The sequence below is a fragment of the Amborella trichopoda genome, chromosome 13 (assembly GCF_054954075.1).
Source record: "Amborella trichopoda isolate Santa Cruz 75 chromosome 13, AtrichopodaSantaCruz75HAP2 v2.0, whole genome shotgun sequence".
Classification (NCBI taxonomy): Eukaryota; Viridiplantae; Streptophyta; class Magnoliopsida; order Amborellales; family Amborellaceae; genus Amborella; species Amborella trichopoda.
This window is the reverse complement of record NC_142348.1, coordinates 40453810-40467917: the sequence shown is the minus strand read 5'-3', so window position 1 is coordinate 40467917 and position 14108 is coordinate 40453810.

Genomic DNA, 14108 nt, shown 5'->3' with positions numbered 1-14108 from the left:
ATTAAGATAACAAGAGATAGAAGTACAAGAATTTTATGTTTATATGAATAAAATTATTTAAAAAGTGTTTTAAAGAGATTTAAGATGGAAAATTGCAAGCCCATAGATACACCAAGCCCATAGATACACCTGTTTGTAAAGGCTTAAAATTATCAAAGAAAATGTTTCCATTAAATGATAGTGACAAAGCTAAAATGGAAAGCATTCCATATGCTCAAGCTGTAGGATGCATAAGTTATGTCATGTTGTGTACAAGACTTGATTTGAGTCATGCATATGGTCTTGTAAGTAGATTTTAAAGTAATCCTGAGATGACTCATTGGCAAGCTGTAAAAAGGATACTCAGATATATTCAGAAAAATAAAAATTACAAGTTGTGCTTCCAAGCTGACAACTTAGAGGTTACTGGGTACTCTGATGCAGATTTTGCAGGAGACCCAAATGATAGAAAATCAACCTCAGGAATTGCATTCCTCTTTGGTGGTGGATGTGTTTATTGGTCTAGTAAGAAACAAGGTTGTGTAGCTCGGTATACTATAGAAGCTGAGTATATTGCTTGTAGCATTGCTACAACTTATGCCATCTGGATTAAACGCTTCATAAATGATTTAAAGCTGGATATAGTCGACGGACATGTTAAAATATTTTGTGATAATCAGGCTGCTATTTCATCAATTAGAAATGAAGCTTATAGTTCCAAGGGTAAGCACAGTGAAATTGATTATCATTATATTTATGATATTATTGAAAAGACTAAAATAACTGTAAGTTAGTTGCCATCTTCAGATATGATTGCCGACCCTTTAATAAAGGGATTGAGTGCAAAAATATTATCAAAACATGTAGTTTTGATGGGACTTAAAAATATGTAAGTCAAGAACTCCCAAATGGGATATTTTTTGATGTCTTGGTCATGAGAGGAAAAACTGCATTAATGTGAAAAACCATGACATGACTTTGGATATTTTTTGTTTTGAGATGTATAACCGCACTTGCGTGAAAGCCTCATGACAAAAATATGCTTATAAATATTAAATTCATTAAGTGGTAAAGACTTTATGATATTTCAATACATCTGACCCTCACGGCCAAGTGAGAGATGTTGGTACGTGTGTGTTGCCATGGGGCTTTAAACGTGTAATATTTCTCTCTCTTATAATTTAATGCTTATCACTAAAACAAGGAGGCTTCTTATAGAGAGAAAGTGCCGTTATTTAACTGCTAGAAAGTAATCACTCACTTCCCCGGATTACAGGGCCACGTTTTCTCAGAGATTTCACTAGGAAGCCGAACGTTGGAGAACGGCGTCCTCCATCCCTTTTTAAAAAGGGTTTCATGGCCATGGAGAGGTACACAGAAATTTACAGAGTTCTCACAGTTCTAGTAAAAGCCTAATCTTTACATCGATAGTTTAAAAACACTGTCCTTAATCTTAGGAGTGAGTCCATCTATTCCCTCAAGTTTTTCCAATAATTTCATCTTCCTCTTCTTCTTAAAAGAATAAGTTCTTTACAACCTTCATTGGAGAACACCAACTTCAATTATTCAGGAAATTCCAAATCTTTTGATATTTTTGGAAGAAAAATATTCTGTAATTTTTCTGCATATCAAAAAAATGTAGAAAGAGAAAGAAAAGACTTTAGCCTCTCTCTGTAAGTTTTTGGTGGTTCACCTCTCACACAAAAATAAGAAAGACTCATTTTATAAGAAACCCTTTTTATTATGCTTTTTTCCAAAATAGACTCATTTTATAAGAAACCCTATTTATTATGCTTTTTTTCCAAAATACCTTTTTAATTTTTCTTTCCCAAAAAAATAAGCCCCAACCTCAATGGGCTAAAAGTCCAGGGACTTTTGGAAAAAATCGGTAACACCTTTTCCATTCCCATCTATTTTTATACCAGTCCTAAATGTTTTCAATGGTAAGGAAACTTCTCTTTTCTAATTGGTTAAGATTTCGATTAGTATTACTTGACCTTAATTCTTTTTAATTAGAATAAATAAGTAATTATACTAAGATTTTCTCTCGCTAAATCTCTCCCATATCATACCAAACCAATTTCGCTATGTTCTCTTGTTGCCAACCTAGTTGACAACCACTAAACTCATGAGGAGTCACGCCACCCACAAGGGGTGGACACCACTCAAAAACAAACAAAAGGCTTCAAGTGCAGGCTTCAAAGTTCAAATAACAAGATCTTACAAAAACAAAATACATAGGAATTCAAATGATCTCTAGGGTTGTTCATCTGCTGGGATTTTAACTGCGCAACTAAATTAGTTCACAATTGTGTGCCACCAAACTAGCTGGTTGCTCATAAGGAGCAGACAGGTGCTTCGAATCCATTTTGTGACATAAACATTGGATGCCCTAGATAGCGCAACGGTGTACAGGTTCTCAGCCGATTCCACTCGGACATGGTCGCGTTACTCTGCGAACCAAGTTTTGACCAAGTCTGTGGTACACCCACTACATATAGGTCATATATATTAATATAGCTATTCTAATTCAAATATTGTAAAATGCCATGTTGAGTAGCTTGTATGCCTATTTTACTGTTTGGTTGGGGTTTGAATCCCCACCCAAACACCATTTTTTTTTTGCAAGCTTGTTTTGTAACAAGCTTTCACCTTTATTCATATGCTTAACTCAACTAACTTTGGCCCGGGAGCTGAGTTGCCGGCAGCCCATGGCCTGAGCCAACATATGTGGCCCTTATGGTTGGGCCTCTGAGGGGCATTTCAAGGTCAGGGCTGGATGAAATGCCCTCTTGGGTCTGGCCACTTATAAAGGAAAGCCTGGGCCCATGCGAGGTCATGGCTTTGATTTTCATCTGTGAGGCTGAGCAAGGGTTATAGCCGAGGCCTAAAGCAATACCAGTCCTCTCTCTATTTAAATTTTTTAGCATTGAACCTAACTACAGATTGGTAACTTGATGCAAAGATGATATTTAATTTACTCTTTTCTAATTTTTGTAAATTGCAGTGATAAACTAGCATCATGGTAGTTAGTAAGGCATTCACTTCTTAAAGAACGTTGGGATTTTGGCATCTTACTTGATCGGTAAGATTGTTTACATCTGTAGTGCTGCTGCATTCCATGTTCAAATCCCGTCCATGGTTTATCCAGAAAAACGTAGAACATGATAGAATTCAACTGTAGCTAAGCTCCTATACGACTTTTTAAGAATGCGTAATCATAGTTTAAACATTATATCATAAATATTCTTAAAAAGTAATAAGGGGCTTAGAATATATAGCTATACATATATACATGAAAAGCTACCGAAAGGTGGTGCCTATAATGGATAGTAATATAGGTCAAAGCCCAGACATCAGATCTTAATCAAATGGTTGAAAATGCATGTCACTATTTTGAATTTTAATATTTTCTCTACATATTAGATCGAGATTAAATTTTGGGCATATGTACTAAACATTAAGATGCTTAAGAAAAACTTATAAAACGAACATTTCCAAAATTTAAAATGATCAAAATTCCCCTAAAAATGATGGGGTAATTAGGTCACTTTTAAATTTTGAAATAATTGTTTTATATTTTTATATGGTGCGCAATAATGTTAAATATATATAACCAAAATTTCATGTTGATTTGAATTGTAAAAAATTAATAATTCAAATTCAAATAGTGACATACATTTTCGATACCCGATCAAGATCTTACGACTAAGATTCACCTATATTACTATTCATTATCGATGCAACTTTTTGGTAGCCTTTTCCTATTTATATATAGAAAAATTTTATATAAGGACGAGGATCTCAACAATTAAAAAAAGACGCACATAAATTTTTTATTAGAAGATAATGTTTCAATACTAAAAAATCCTCAAATCGATCATCTCAACATCAAGATGTATGAACATGAGAAAAAATGGATTTTAAGTCTTGGAAATAGTGCATCTTGTAATACATTTTTAGGACCATCAATTTTCAAGTGGTTACAAATCAGCTCAATCTACACTATTTTGAAGATTTAAAATTTATGAAAATAAAATTTTAGGCCATCACAAAGATTTCCAGTGTTACAACAAATATCTTTCAACACTATATGAAGGTGTGCCTTACTTTGATTGTTTAGGGCTTTAGTTTTATACAAACCACACATTTTATATTGAAAATTGTTTCATGCGGGCTGGACCACATTTATACAATATGCGGTCCAGAGGTATATAGCATCTATTTTAAAGATGGATGCAAATAGATGGTGTATCTAAAAACAAGTGTAACTAACGGTCTAAATGTTTTTTTTAATATATATTATTCTAGTTTTCAATTTTTTTTTCATATTCATGATCTCCATGTTAAAGAATATATATTCTCTAAAAATTAAGATCAAATTATATTTAAAAAATACATTTATTGCCAAGCCAGCATTTCTACAATATGCGGGCTAGCATCATAGAAACCATATCCTTTAGATATAAGGATTGTATAATATGATATCATTTATCTTTATTACAAGGAGGTTACATTTGCTACAAGCCATTAGATGTCAAATTGAATGGCTTGAGGTGTGACATAAAGTTTGAGAAATATTTTTATTGACCTTTGAGTCTGGTTAATGACACACTAACAATCACCCGATATGAAATTGACAACTAGCTGATTTGAAATCTGACTGACAAAAATGATTGCGATCTTGTATTAAAAGTAAATGGTCTGTGTGTGTGTGCGTACGTGCGTGTGCGTGTGTGTGTGTGTGTGTGTATGTATGGAAAACTTTATATAGAGCCGAGGCTCTAAACAATCAAATTTGAGCCTACCTCAAAAACATTACTAGAAGAGGTTGTTTTAATGCCTAAATATCTTCAAATTGATCATCTTGACAACAAGATGCATGGACATGAGAAAAAATTGATTTCAATCTGTCGATCTATACTATTTTTGAAGCTTTGAACTTTATAAATAAATATGAAAATACATTTAAGGCTATCACAAATATTTTCAGCAGTGAAACCGCATTTCTCGACACTATTTGAAGGTAGGCTCTAATTTGATTGTATAGACCTTTAAAGTGTTCAACATTTTTAGATATTTAGATACCCTTATCCTATAGTATAATAACTTTTTGTTGAGGGGTATTTAAAGTAATTAGTCAAGGGTAAACTAGAAATTCCTAATAGAAACAAAAACATTATTAACAATAGTGGGCAATCACATCACTGATATGGTGTGTGACATCACCCACAAGGTGCATTAATTGTTTTTAACCACTAATAGAATGTCACTATTTTCTTATAAAAATTTCCATTCTACCATTCTAAATGACCAAAATTGCCCCTACCTAAAAACTTTTGTATTACAATTCAAGGGTATTTTAGTATCAAAAAATGTTGAGCACTTTAAGAGTCTACACTACCAAATAGTATCATCAAACAAAACCACACACACACACATACACACAAAAACATATATATATATATATATATATATATATATATATAAATACGCATGGGATAATCTAAACTTCACAACTCTTTCAATTAAAAAGGTTCAAGACAGAGAGAGTTGTGAAGGGTAGATTTATTAATTTTGTTGTTTATTTTTTAAAAAAAGTTACGTTTGTGGGAAAATTTGTAAATATTACTATATGATAAAAGGTATTTTTGTCATCTCCATAAGGGGTAAAATTGAAATTTTAACTAAAGGACAAGGGCACTCTATAAATAAAGTTTCAAGATAACAACTTTTAAAATGCCATTGTACTTTTTGTGAAAATTTCAAATTTACCCTTGCTTTATGGTAAAATTGTCTATTTAAATAATTTTTTAATAAAAAAGTAATGATTGTTTTGATAAATACACCCATCACAACCCCGTATAACTTGAACCTTTGTATTTTGAGGGGTTGCTAACTCTAGACAAACCCATATATATATATATATATATATATATATATATATATATATATATATATATATATATATATATATATGAAAAGTCTTCCCAACGCCCATAGGTGAAAATGAACAGTGATTTCGCCTACCCTCATCACCATCCATAGTTCATCGTACGGTCACGATTATCCGGTAATGTTTTATTTTTCAATTTTTTTTACAAATTGTGACCTAAATTTTAGAGAGTGTGTATATCTTAGTGAGACGTACCTAATAAAAATATATAAAAAAGATAATTCATGAAAACACATTAGCCAAAATACCCCTGAAACAGTTTCGGGGTATTTTTGATATTTTTCGTAGATTCGATTATTTTTTATGAACACACGCTCCAAATTTCTAGTCATTCTAATTTGCAGAAAAAAATGAAAAATAAAACACTACCGGACAATCGTGACCATGCGATGAACTTTGGACAGTGACGAAGGTAGGCGAAATCACTGTTCATTTTCACCTATAGGCCATTTGTAGTATCTTATATATATATATATATATATATATATATATATATATATATATAGATGGAAAACGTTTATATAGGGCCGAGGCTCTAAACAATCAAATTTGATCCTTACTCAAAACGTTCACTAGAAGAGGTTGTTTTGATGTCCATATATCTTCAAATTGATCATCTCGACATCAAGATGCATTGACACGAGAAAAAAAATGGATTTCAAGTTTGAAAATAATGTATTTTGTAACATACTTTTGGGCCTTCAAATTTTAAGATTTTCAAGTTTTCATAGATCTATCGATCTACACTATTTTTGAAGCTCCAAAATATGTAAATAAATATGAAAATATATATTTAAGGCTATCACAAAGATTTCCAATATTGAAACTACATTTATTGACACTATTTGAAGGTAGGCTCTTATTTGATTGTTTAGAGCCTAGGCTCTATACAAACCGCAAATTGAATCTGGGCCGATCTGACGATCACGGATGTCCGATAGTATTTGAATTTTTTTTTTTTCTACAATTTCAAATCACTTAAAATTTTAGACATGTGTTCATAAAAAATAGGTGAATATTTGAAAAATATCAAAAAAAATATTTTATATGAATACATTGATCAAAATACCCCCAAAACGATTTGGGAGGTATTTTGGTCATTTTTCATGAATAATTGTTTTTATATTTTTATTAGGTGCGCCTTGATGAGAAGAATACACAATTAAAATTTCAAGTGATTTATATATGTAGAAAGAAAAATAAAATTCAAGCATTATCGAACATCTGTGATCGTCAGATCTGCTCAGATTTAATCTGAGCCATTGGGCTCAAATGTTCATATGAGCTAGTGGGCTAATTCTATCTTTTCCCATATATATATATATATATATATATATATATATATATATATAGGAAAAGTCTTCCCAATGTCAATTTGGCGAAAATGAATAGTGATTTCGCCTACCGTTATCACCGTCCAAAGTTCATCATTAGGTCACGATTGTCCAGTAGTGTTTCATTTTTCAAGTTTTTTCTACAAATTGGAATGATATTAAATTTAGAGGTGAAAATAAGCAGTGATTTTGCCTACTCCCATCACCGTCCAAAGTTCATCGTGCGGTCACATTGTCCGGTAGTATTTCATTTTTAATTTTTTTTCTACAAATTGCAATGACCTGAAATTTGGAAGGTATATTCATAAAAAATAGGGGAATCTTTGAAAATTATATAAAAAAAAAATTTACATGAAAACAATTGACCAAAGTACCCCCAAATTGTTTTGGGGGTATTTTGGTCAATTTAGTTTACGGATAATTTTTTTTATATTTTTATTAGATGCGCCTTAGTAAGATGTACCTACCCTTCAAATTTTAGGTCATTTTTATTTGTAGAAAAAAAATGAAAAATAAAAAACTATTGGACAATCATGACCACACGATGGAATTGGATGGTAATGAGGGTAGAGAAAATCACTATTTATTTTCGCCTATAGGTGTTGGAAAGAATTTATATACATATATATATATATATATATATATATATATATATATATATATATATATATATATATATATATATATATATATATATATATATATATATATATATTAGGGTTTTGTTAGGCTACACGACTTGGTGGTGCAGACCCTTAGAGTGCTCAACATTTTTAGACATTTAGTTATTATTTTCCTATAGTATAGTAAGTTTTTGTTTAGGGGTATTTTAAGTAATTAGTCACCGGTAAACAAGAAATTCTTAATAGAAACAAAATATTTATTAACAATAGTGGACAATGATATCACTGATATGGTGTGTGATATCACCCACAAGATGCATTAATTGTTTTTAACTACTAATAGAATGCCACTATTTTCTAATAAAAATATCCATTCTACCTTCTAAATGACCAAAAATACCTTTACTTGAAAAATTTTGTTTCACATTTCAAGGATATTTTAGTGTCGAATAAAGTTGAGCACTTTAAGGGGCTACACCACCAAGTAGTGTAGCACAACAAAACCTATATATATATATATATATATAGGGGTGCAGTTGGCATACAGATGCATCCATAGCAGTAGAGGTAAGGTGCACCTTCAAATTTTATCATGGTATATAATTTTGATGTAAAATGTTCTTAGAATTATCTCAAAATCTATTTTTATATCTAATTATAAAATTTTAAGTTTCAAAAATGGTTAAAATCAAGTAGATCTATAAAAATATGAAAATCTTGAAAAAGGACGGTGCAGATAATATATTGTAAAATGCATTATTTCTGAGACTTAAATCTTTTTATTTTTCATGGTCATACATCTCGATTTGAGATGATGAATCAAAAGTTTTTTCAACATTAAAACTACCTTTTTCGATGGATTTTTTGAGGTGCATTTGTAGTTCTACATCATCCTTATATACAATTTTTTTCATATATATATATATATATATATATATATATATATATATATATATATATATATATATATATATATATGTAGATGAGAGAGAGATATTGGGCCCATTTTCCATGAGGGAAAGTGAAGAAGAAATATTGAGGCATTTTTTTTGTTGAATGTAGAAAAAAGTGTTCATGCATCCACATCTTTGTAACCAATTACAAACGAGAAACATCAGAGTTCCACTCCTACTTATGTGTATCAAATAGGTACTCGAGTTCAAGGCCCAAGCCCAATTGGATCGTGCGTCGCAATCATGAGGATGTGTGTCCCTTCATCTGTTCATGGGCATGTACATGATGATTCAGTGTCTTTGGTCAAAGAAAATTGGGAATATGAACATAATGTGCTTTGTCCTTTGTAGCGGGTTAGGAGGAATGGTAGGGGGCGGCTCGGTCGAGTAAGTTGATTGAACTCTAGGATATTGGATAGAAATGTAACCCCTCATCCCTTTTATTTTAAGAATTTTTTTGGATTGGAGATGGGGAATATAATTAAGAGCTTGTATACAATGAGATCATTTACTTTTGATATAAAGTGGTTACAATTACATATATCCATCTGATATGAAATTTGATAGCGTGGATGTGCCACAAAGATTTCCAGAAAATTTCTTTTGAAGTTTGAGCTTGATCAGTGGAATAATTGTAGTCACCCAATTTCACATCTAATGATCAAGATTAATGTGACCACCTTGTACCAAAAGTAAATGGTCTCATTCTATACTTTTCCTATAATTAAAAGGCCCTATGATTATTTGAAAGAAAATGGATTTTGAGTTCTTTAAAACTAGGATATCTGTTGTAAAAAATTGGTGGGCTAGGTTCTTACGTTTTAAGCTCAGTGATTGTAACTTTTTTTTATTGTTTTTTTTTTGGATGTTGATCAGTCGGTTGAAGATAATACATGCTCAAAATCTTGGGTCCCAAAAATGCCCCTATATCTAGATTTGCCCAAGGGAGTACATTACTCTTATATCTAGATGCATCCAGAGCAAATGGGCAGTATGCTCCAATAGGAGTATGCATTCTTGTGATTTCAAAGCTCCAGTAAAATATTCTTATTTTATTAATGAAAAGGGTAGGGGCCGATTTAAAATCCCCATAAAATGAGGATGAACACCAAGAAATGATTTAAATAGCAGTGGGAGCACACTGTACACTTACTCTCTCAGCCGAAACAACTACTTAAGATATTTTCTCTATTTAAAATTTTAGGATCCACCTAAGAATCATCAGAAGATTACTTTAAAAAAAAACGAAATGAATTTTTAGTTCTTAAACATTTTGATGTGAAAGTCGGAAAATAGACAATCTGTGTTTAAATCTTAAAATGCTATTTTTTTTTTCTAGCACGTACAAAGTATGTTTTTTATGAGGTTGGTCGTTGGGTTGCAGATGTTACTATCTGCAAAAGTTGTCTTAAAACTACTCCAAAAATCTCATATTGTTGTGGGAGCATAGAATTTTTTGACTCTATTGTAGCCCACTCCAAATCCAGTAAAGGTTATGTGACCAGAATGCAGTTCTTATCTTGGCATCAAGATCATGGTCAAAATGAAATTATTATCTTGGCCATCAAGACCTTGCAGTTGAAACTTGTAGAATAGTAATCAAGACGTGACCAGACTGGACAATTCGACCTACTGCACTACCGAGTGAGACCTTCACCGTTTGGTCAAGCTAGGTTTGCTCAAAGACCGATCTAAACTAACGGACTGATTGGTTACAAAATTATTCATATGGTATTTGTAGACATCGTATTCCCCGATTTTTTCCCTTTTTTCTGACCTAAAATTGCCTTAGAAATGGCTAGTAAACTCCTAGGGACCATCCTATCTTAGAACACCGTGAACCAGTCCGCACTCCCTTGAACTATGATCCTAATCCTCTAGAACACCCCAGAGAATCTCCTAAAATTCCTAACAATCTAGAAAATTATCTTGAAAATAGAAAACTAACTTAAGATAGGAATATTGGGAAAAGATCTATTCAAAAGTATGAAGATGAAATCAAGAAGACCATCAAAATCTTGAAGAATCTGCCACCCTAGGTTTAGTCACCGCGGTGTGCAGCGTTTCGCCCAGAAAAGGTGCAGCGTCTAACCCTAGGATCCGAAAATCCTCCTGCTGACCTAGAATAGGAAACCCTAGACACCATAGAGTGTGGCGTCCGACCAAAACCTCCCCAAACGATGCACAATGACGCATATAGATCCCTTTCACCTAGCATAAGAATTTTCGACAATAATCCAGTAGATTCATCCCCAAAACGACTTACAACCAACTTAGAAACCTATATGAGGGCTTTGGTTTGGGTCTTCAAGAAGACACCTACTCTTAGATTAAAAACCCTAGAAATTTAGAAGCCTAGATTTTTAGAGACTCAAACACTAGCCTCCTAAACCTAATTCTAGAAAGAAAACCCTAGTTTAGATCATCTTAAACTTAGCCCTAGAGCGTTAGCCTTCTAAACCCTAGGTCCTAGAAACCATGATCCTAGATCTAGGCCACATAATCTTTACTCAATTTTAACCTCTTCTCAACCATTCATGGTTAATAATTTCTAGCCAATTTCAGAGATAGAATTCAATCAAGTTCAAAGAGAAGAAGAGAAGAAAAAAAAAAGTATAAATCAGCCACGGTCCTGGTACAGGTGGCATCCTGATATAGGCATCCCGGATCAACCGGCCTGGGTAGTAAGTTTCCTTTCTCTTTCTACTTTAATTTGATTTGCATAAATTTCCTTTATTTTTGGCGGAGAGACTTCGCCAACACTGCTCACGATTTAAAGGGAATTGGCACACACAGGATGATAAACCTTTAAATTGTAATTTGACCATCCCCCATGCAACCTCTATCATATTTTTATTAACTAGTTTTATTGCAATAGATCAAAGGATTTCAACTTTGCAATTCTCTAGATTTCGTATTGTAAACGATATTTTTTCTGTTTGTAATCAATGACAATTGGGTCAGCTACAATTTGCTTTCTATGGATGTTTCATTAAATTTGAACTAGTTATTATGTGATGATCATAGTGGCAGTGATGTCATGATGGTGGTGGTATAGTATGAGACTGGTGGTGGTGGCAACAAAATGGTGGTGGTGGTGGTTGTGGCCAAGGTAGATTGGTCGTGCTATGGTGGTGGTAATTGTGGAGCATTTGTGGTGGTTGCAAGTAGGCAGTGGTTGACTGGTGGGAGTGCATTGGAGGTGGCAGCAACTAGGTAGTGGTGGTGTTGGCAGGTAGTGTTGATGGTGGTGGCGGCAGTTGTGGCTAAATGGTAGTGCAATAGTGGTGGTAATGGTAGCAGATAACAGGCTTTGCTAATATTAGAGACAGTGGTTTCAGTGTAGTGGTGGTGACACTGTGGGTGGTGGATAGGCAGCGGTGGTGGTAGACAAGCAGTGGTAATATAGACACCCCTTCAAAATTTTGGCTAAGAAAATTTCTAAAAACTTTCATTATGAGTCCAAAAGACCACATAAATCCTACTAGACTATAAGAAACCTAGACCTAGTAGAATTGCCACAAACCTGTCTAAAATTGCCCCATGCCATAGTAGACCCTGAGATTTTTCTAATTGTCCATGAGTCGTCTGAATTGGACCTATGGATCAAAACATACAAGTCTCGGGATTTTCAGGGGTCAAATTACCAAAATTCCCCTGACAAATGGAACTGGGCGACCCATGCGAGGCTTTGCATGTCGCTCAGGCTGCGGGAGGTCTGTGCATCGCACGGGGTGCCGAGGCATGTTGCGCGGCCCGTCGGGCCCAAGAAATCAAGAAAAATGAGATAAACCAAACCCCTATTGAACTAGGAGATTATGTTAAATAATTTTCAACCCTATCTGTTTAACCTATAAATACCCCTTTAAAAAAACCTGAAAATATTGAGAAATTGCCTAGAAAATACTTAGAAAATAAGAAAAAAACCAAAATTAGAAAAAATACCAGAAAAATACTACAAAAATAGGAATTTATTTTTAAAAATTCCGAGAAAATTAGAAAAAATCTCCTAGAAAATTAAAAAAAATCCCAAACAAATAAAATTTCCCAGAATTTGAATTTTACTTTATGAGATCCCAAAAACTTTACAAAACCAAGGAAATCATCTTCCAAACCAAATAAAATCCTAGGAAGACCATATTTAAAACTCTCGAGCTTTTCCCCTAACTTATAACTAGATGAAAGACCTATAAATCTACCAATTCCAACAAGCAAAGGCATTGAAAACAAAAAAGAGATGGTGATACAAATTAGAAGAGCGGTCTGATCAAAGCCCAAAATTGCGGGTTCTAAGTCACAAATAGGTTAGTATTTTTTTCTTTATTTAATTTAGTTTCTTTTCTATTAATTAAGTTAGTATTTTATTGTAATATTTTTTTATTTCTTAGTAAAATTTCAAAATATTTTTAAGGCAATTTACACATACCAGTGGACTCATTAAAGAATCGGATATGAATAGATCCGTGCCATTTTTTAACCCATAATTCAAGTGAACCCACTTTCTCTACTTTTAAAAAAAAAAAGCTCAGTTTTTGTGAAAAATTGAGTTGATCTCAACCCAGAGATCACTGCAATTCAGAGCGTAAAGATTCCTATGTAAGACGGCTTTTGTAATACTAGTGTTAGAAAATTGTATTAACATCGCAAAATTATTGTTGCAAACTTAAACACGCGTGATATGTTATGCCTGGACAGGATTCTTTACCACCATAAAGAGGGTGAGATTACAAAATTAATTGCTTACTGGGACTCCTTTGTTGAATATTTAATAAATAACCATGGACAAAGTTGTTTGATCTTATGCACATGGATATTAACACCTTTTGGGGTTCTGTGGGATCCTCTGAGAGAAACCCTTGCTAAGTGATAGCAAGAATACTGTGGTATAAGAACTGGTGGCAATTTTCTTGGACACTATTACTCTGATGGTGAGAGCAATAAGTTTTTTCATTGCCATCCACATTCAAGATAAACCAGTAAAAGACATTTCAAGAGAGTTTATTTAACCTAGGACCAGAGTACATTGTAGATGTGATTGTGGATACTCGTCCTTACATCTAAGGCAAAACCAGATTTCCTGTTTATTTTCACGTAGCACAGTAATTAAATAGGAACAAATTGTTCTTAACTAATATAGCCTTCATGTAATTTTTTTTGCTCCTCAACTTCCAAGATTGTGTTAGAGTAATTAATGGGACTTTTGTCCTAGCTTATGCTAAATCATAGTCACAACAGGAAGGGTGAAATATCTTAAAATGTGATG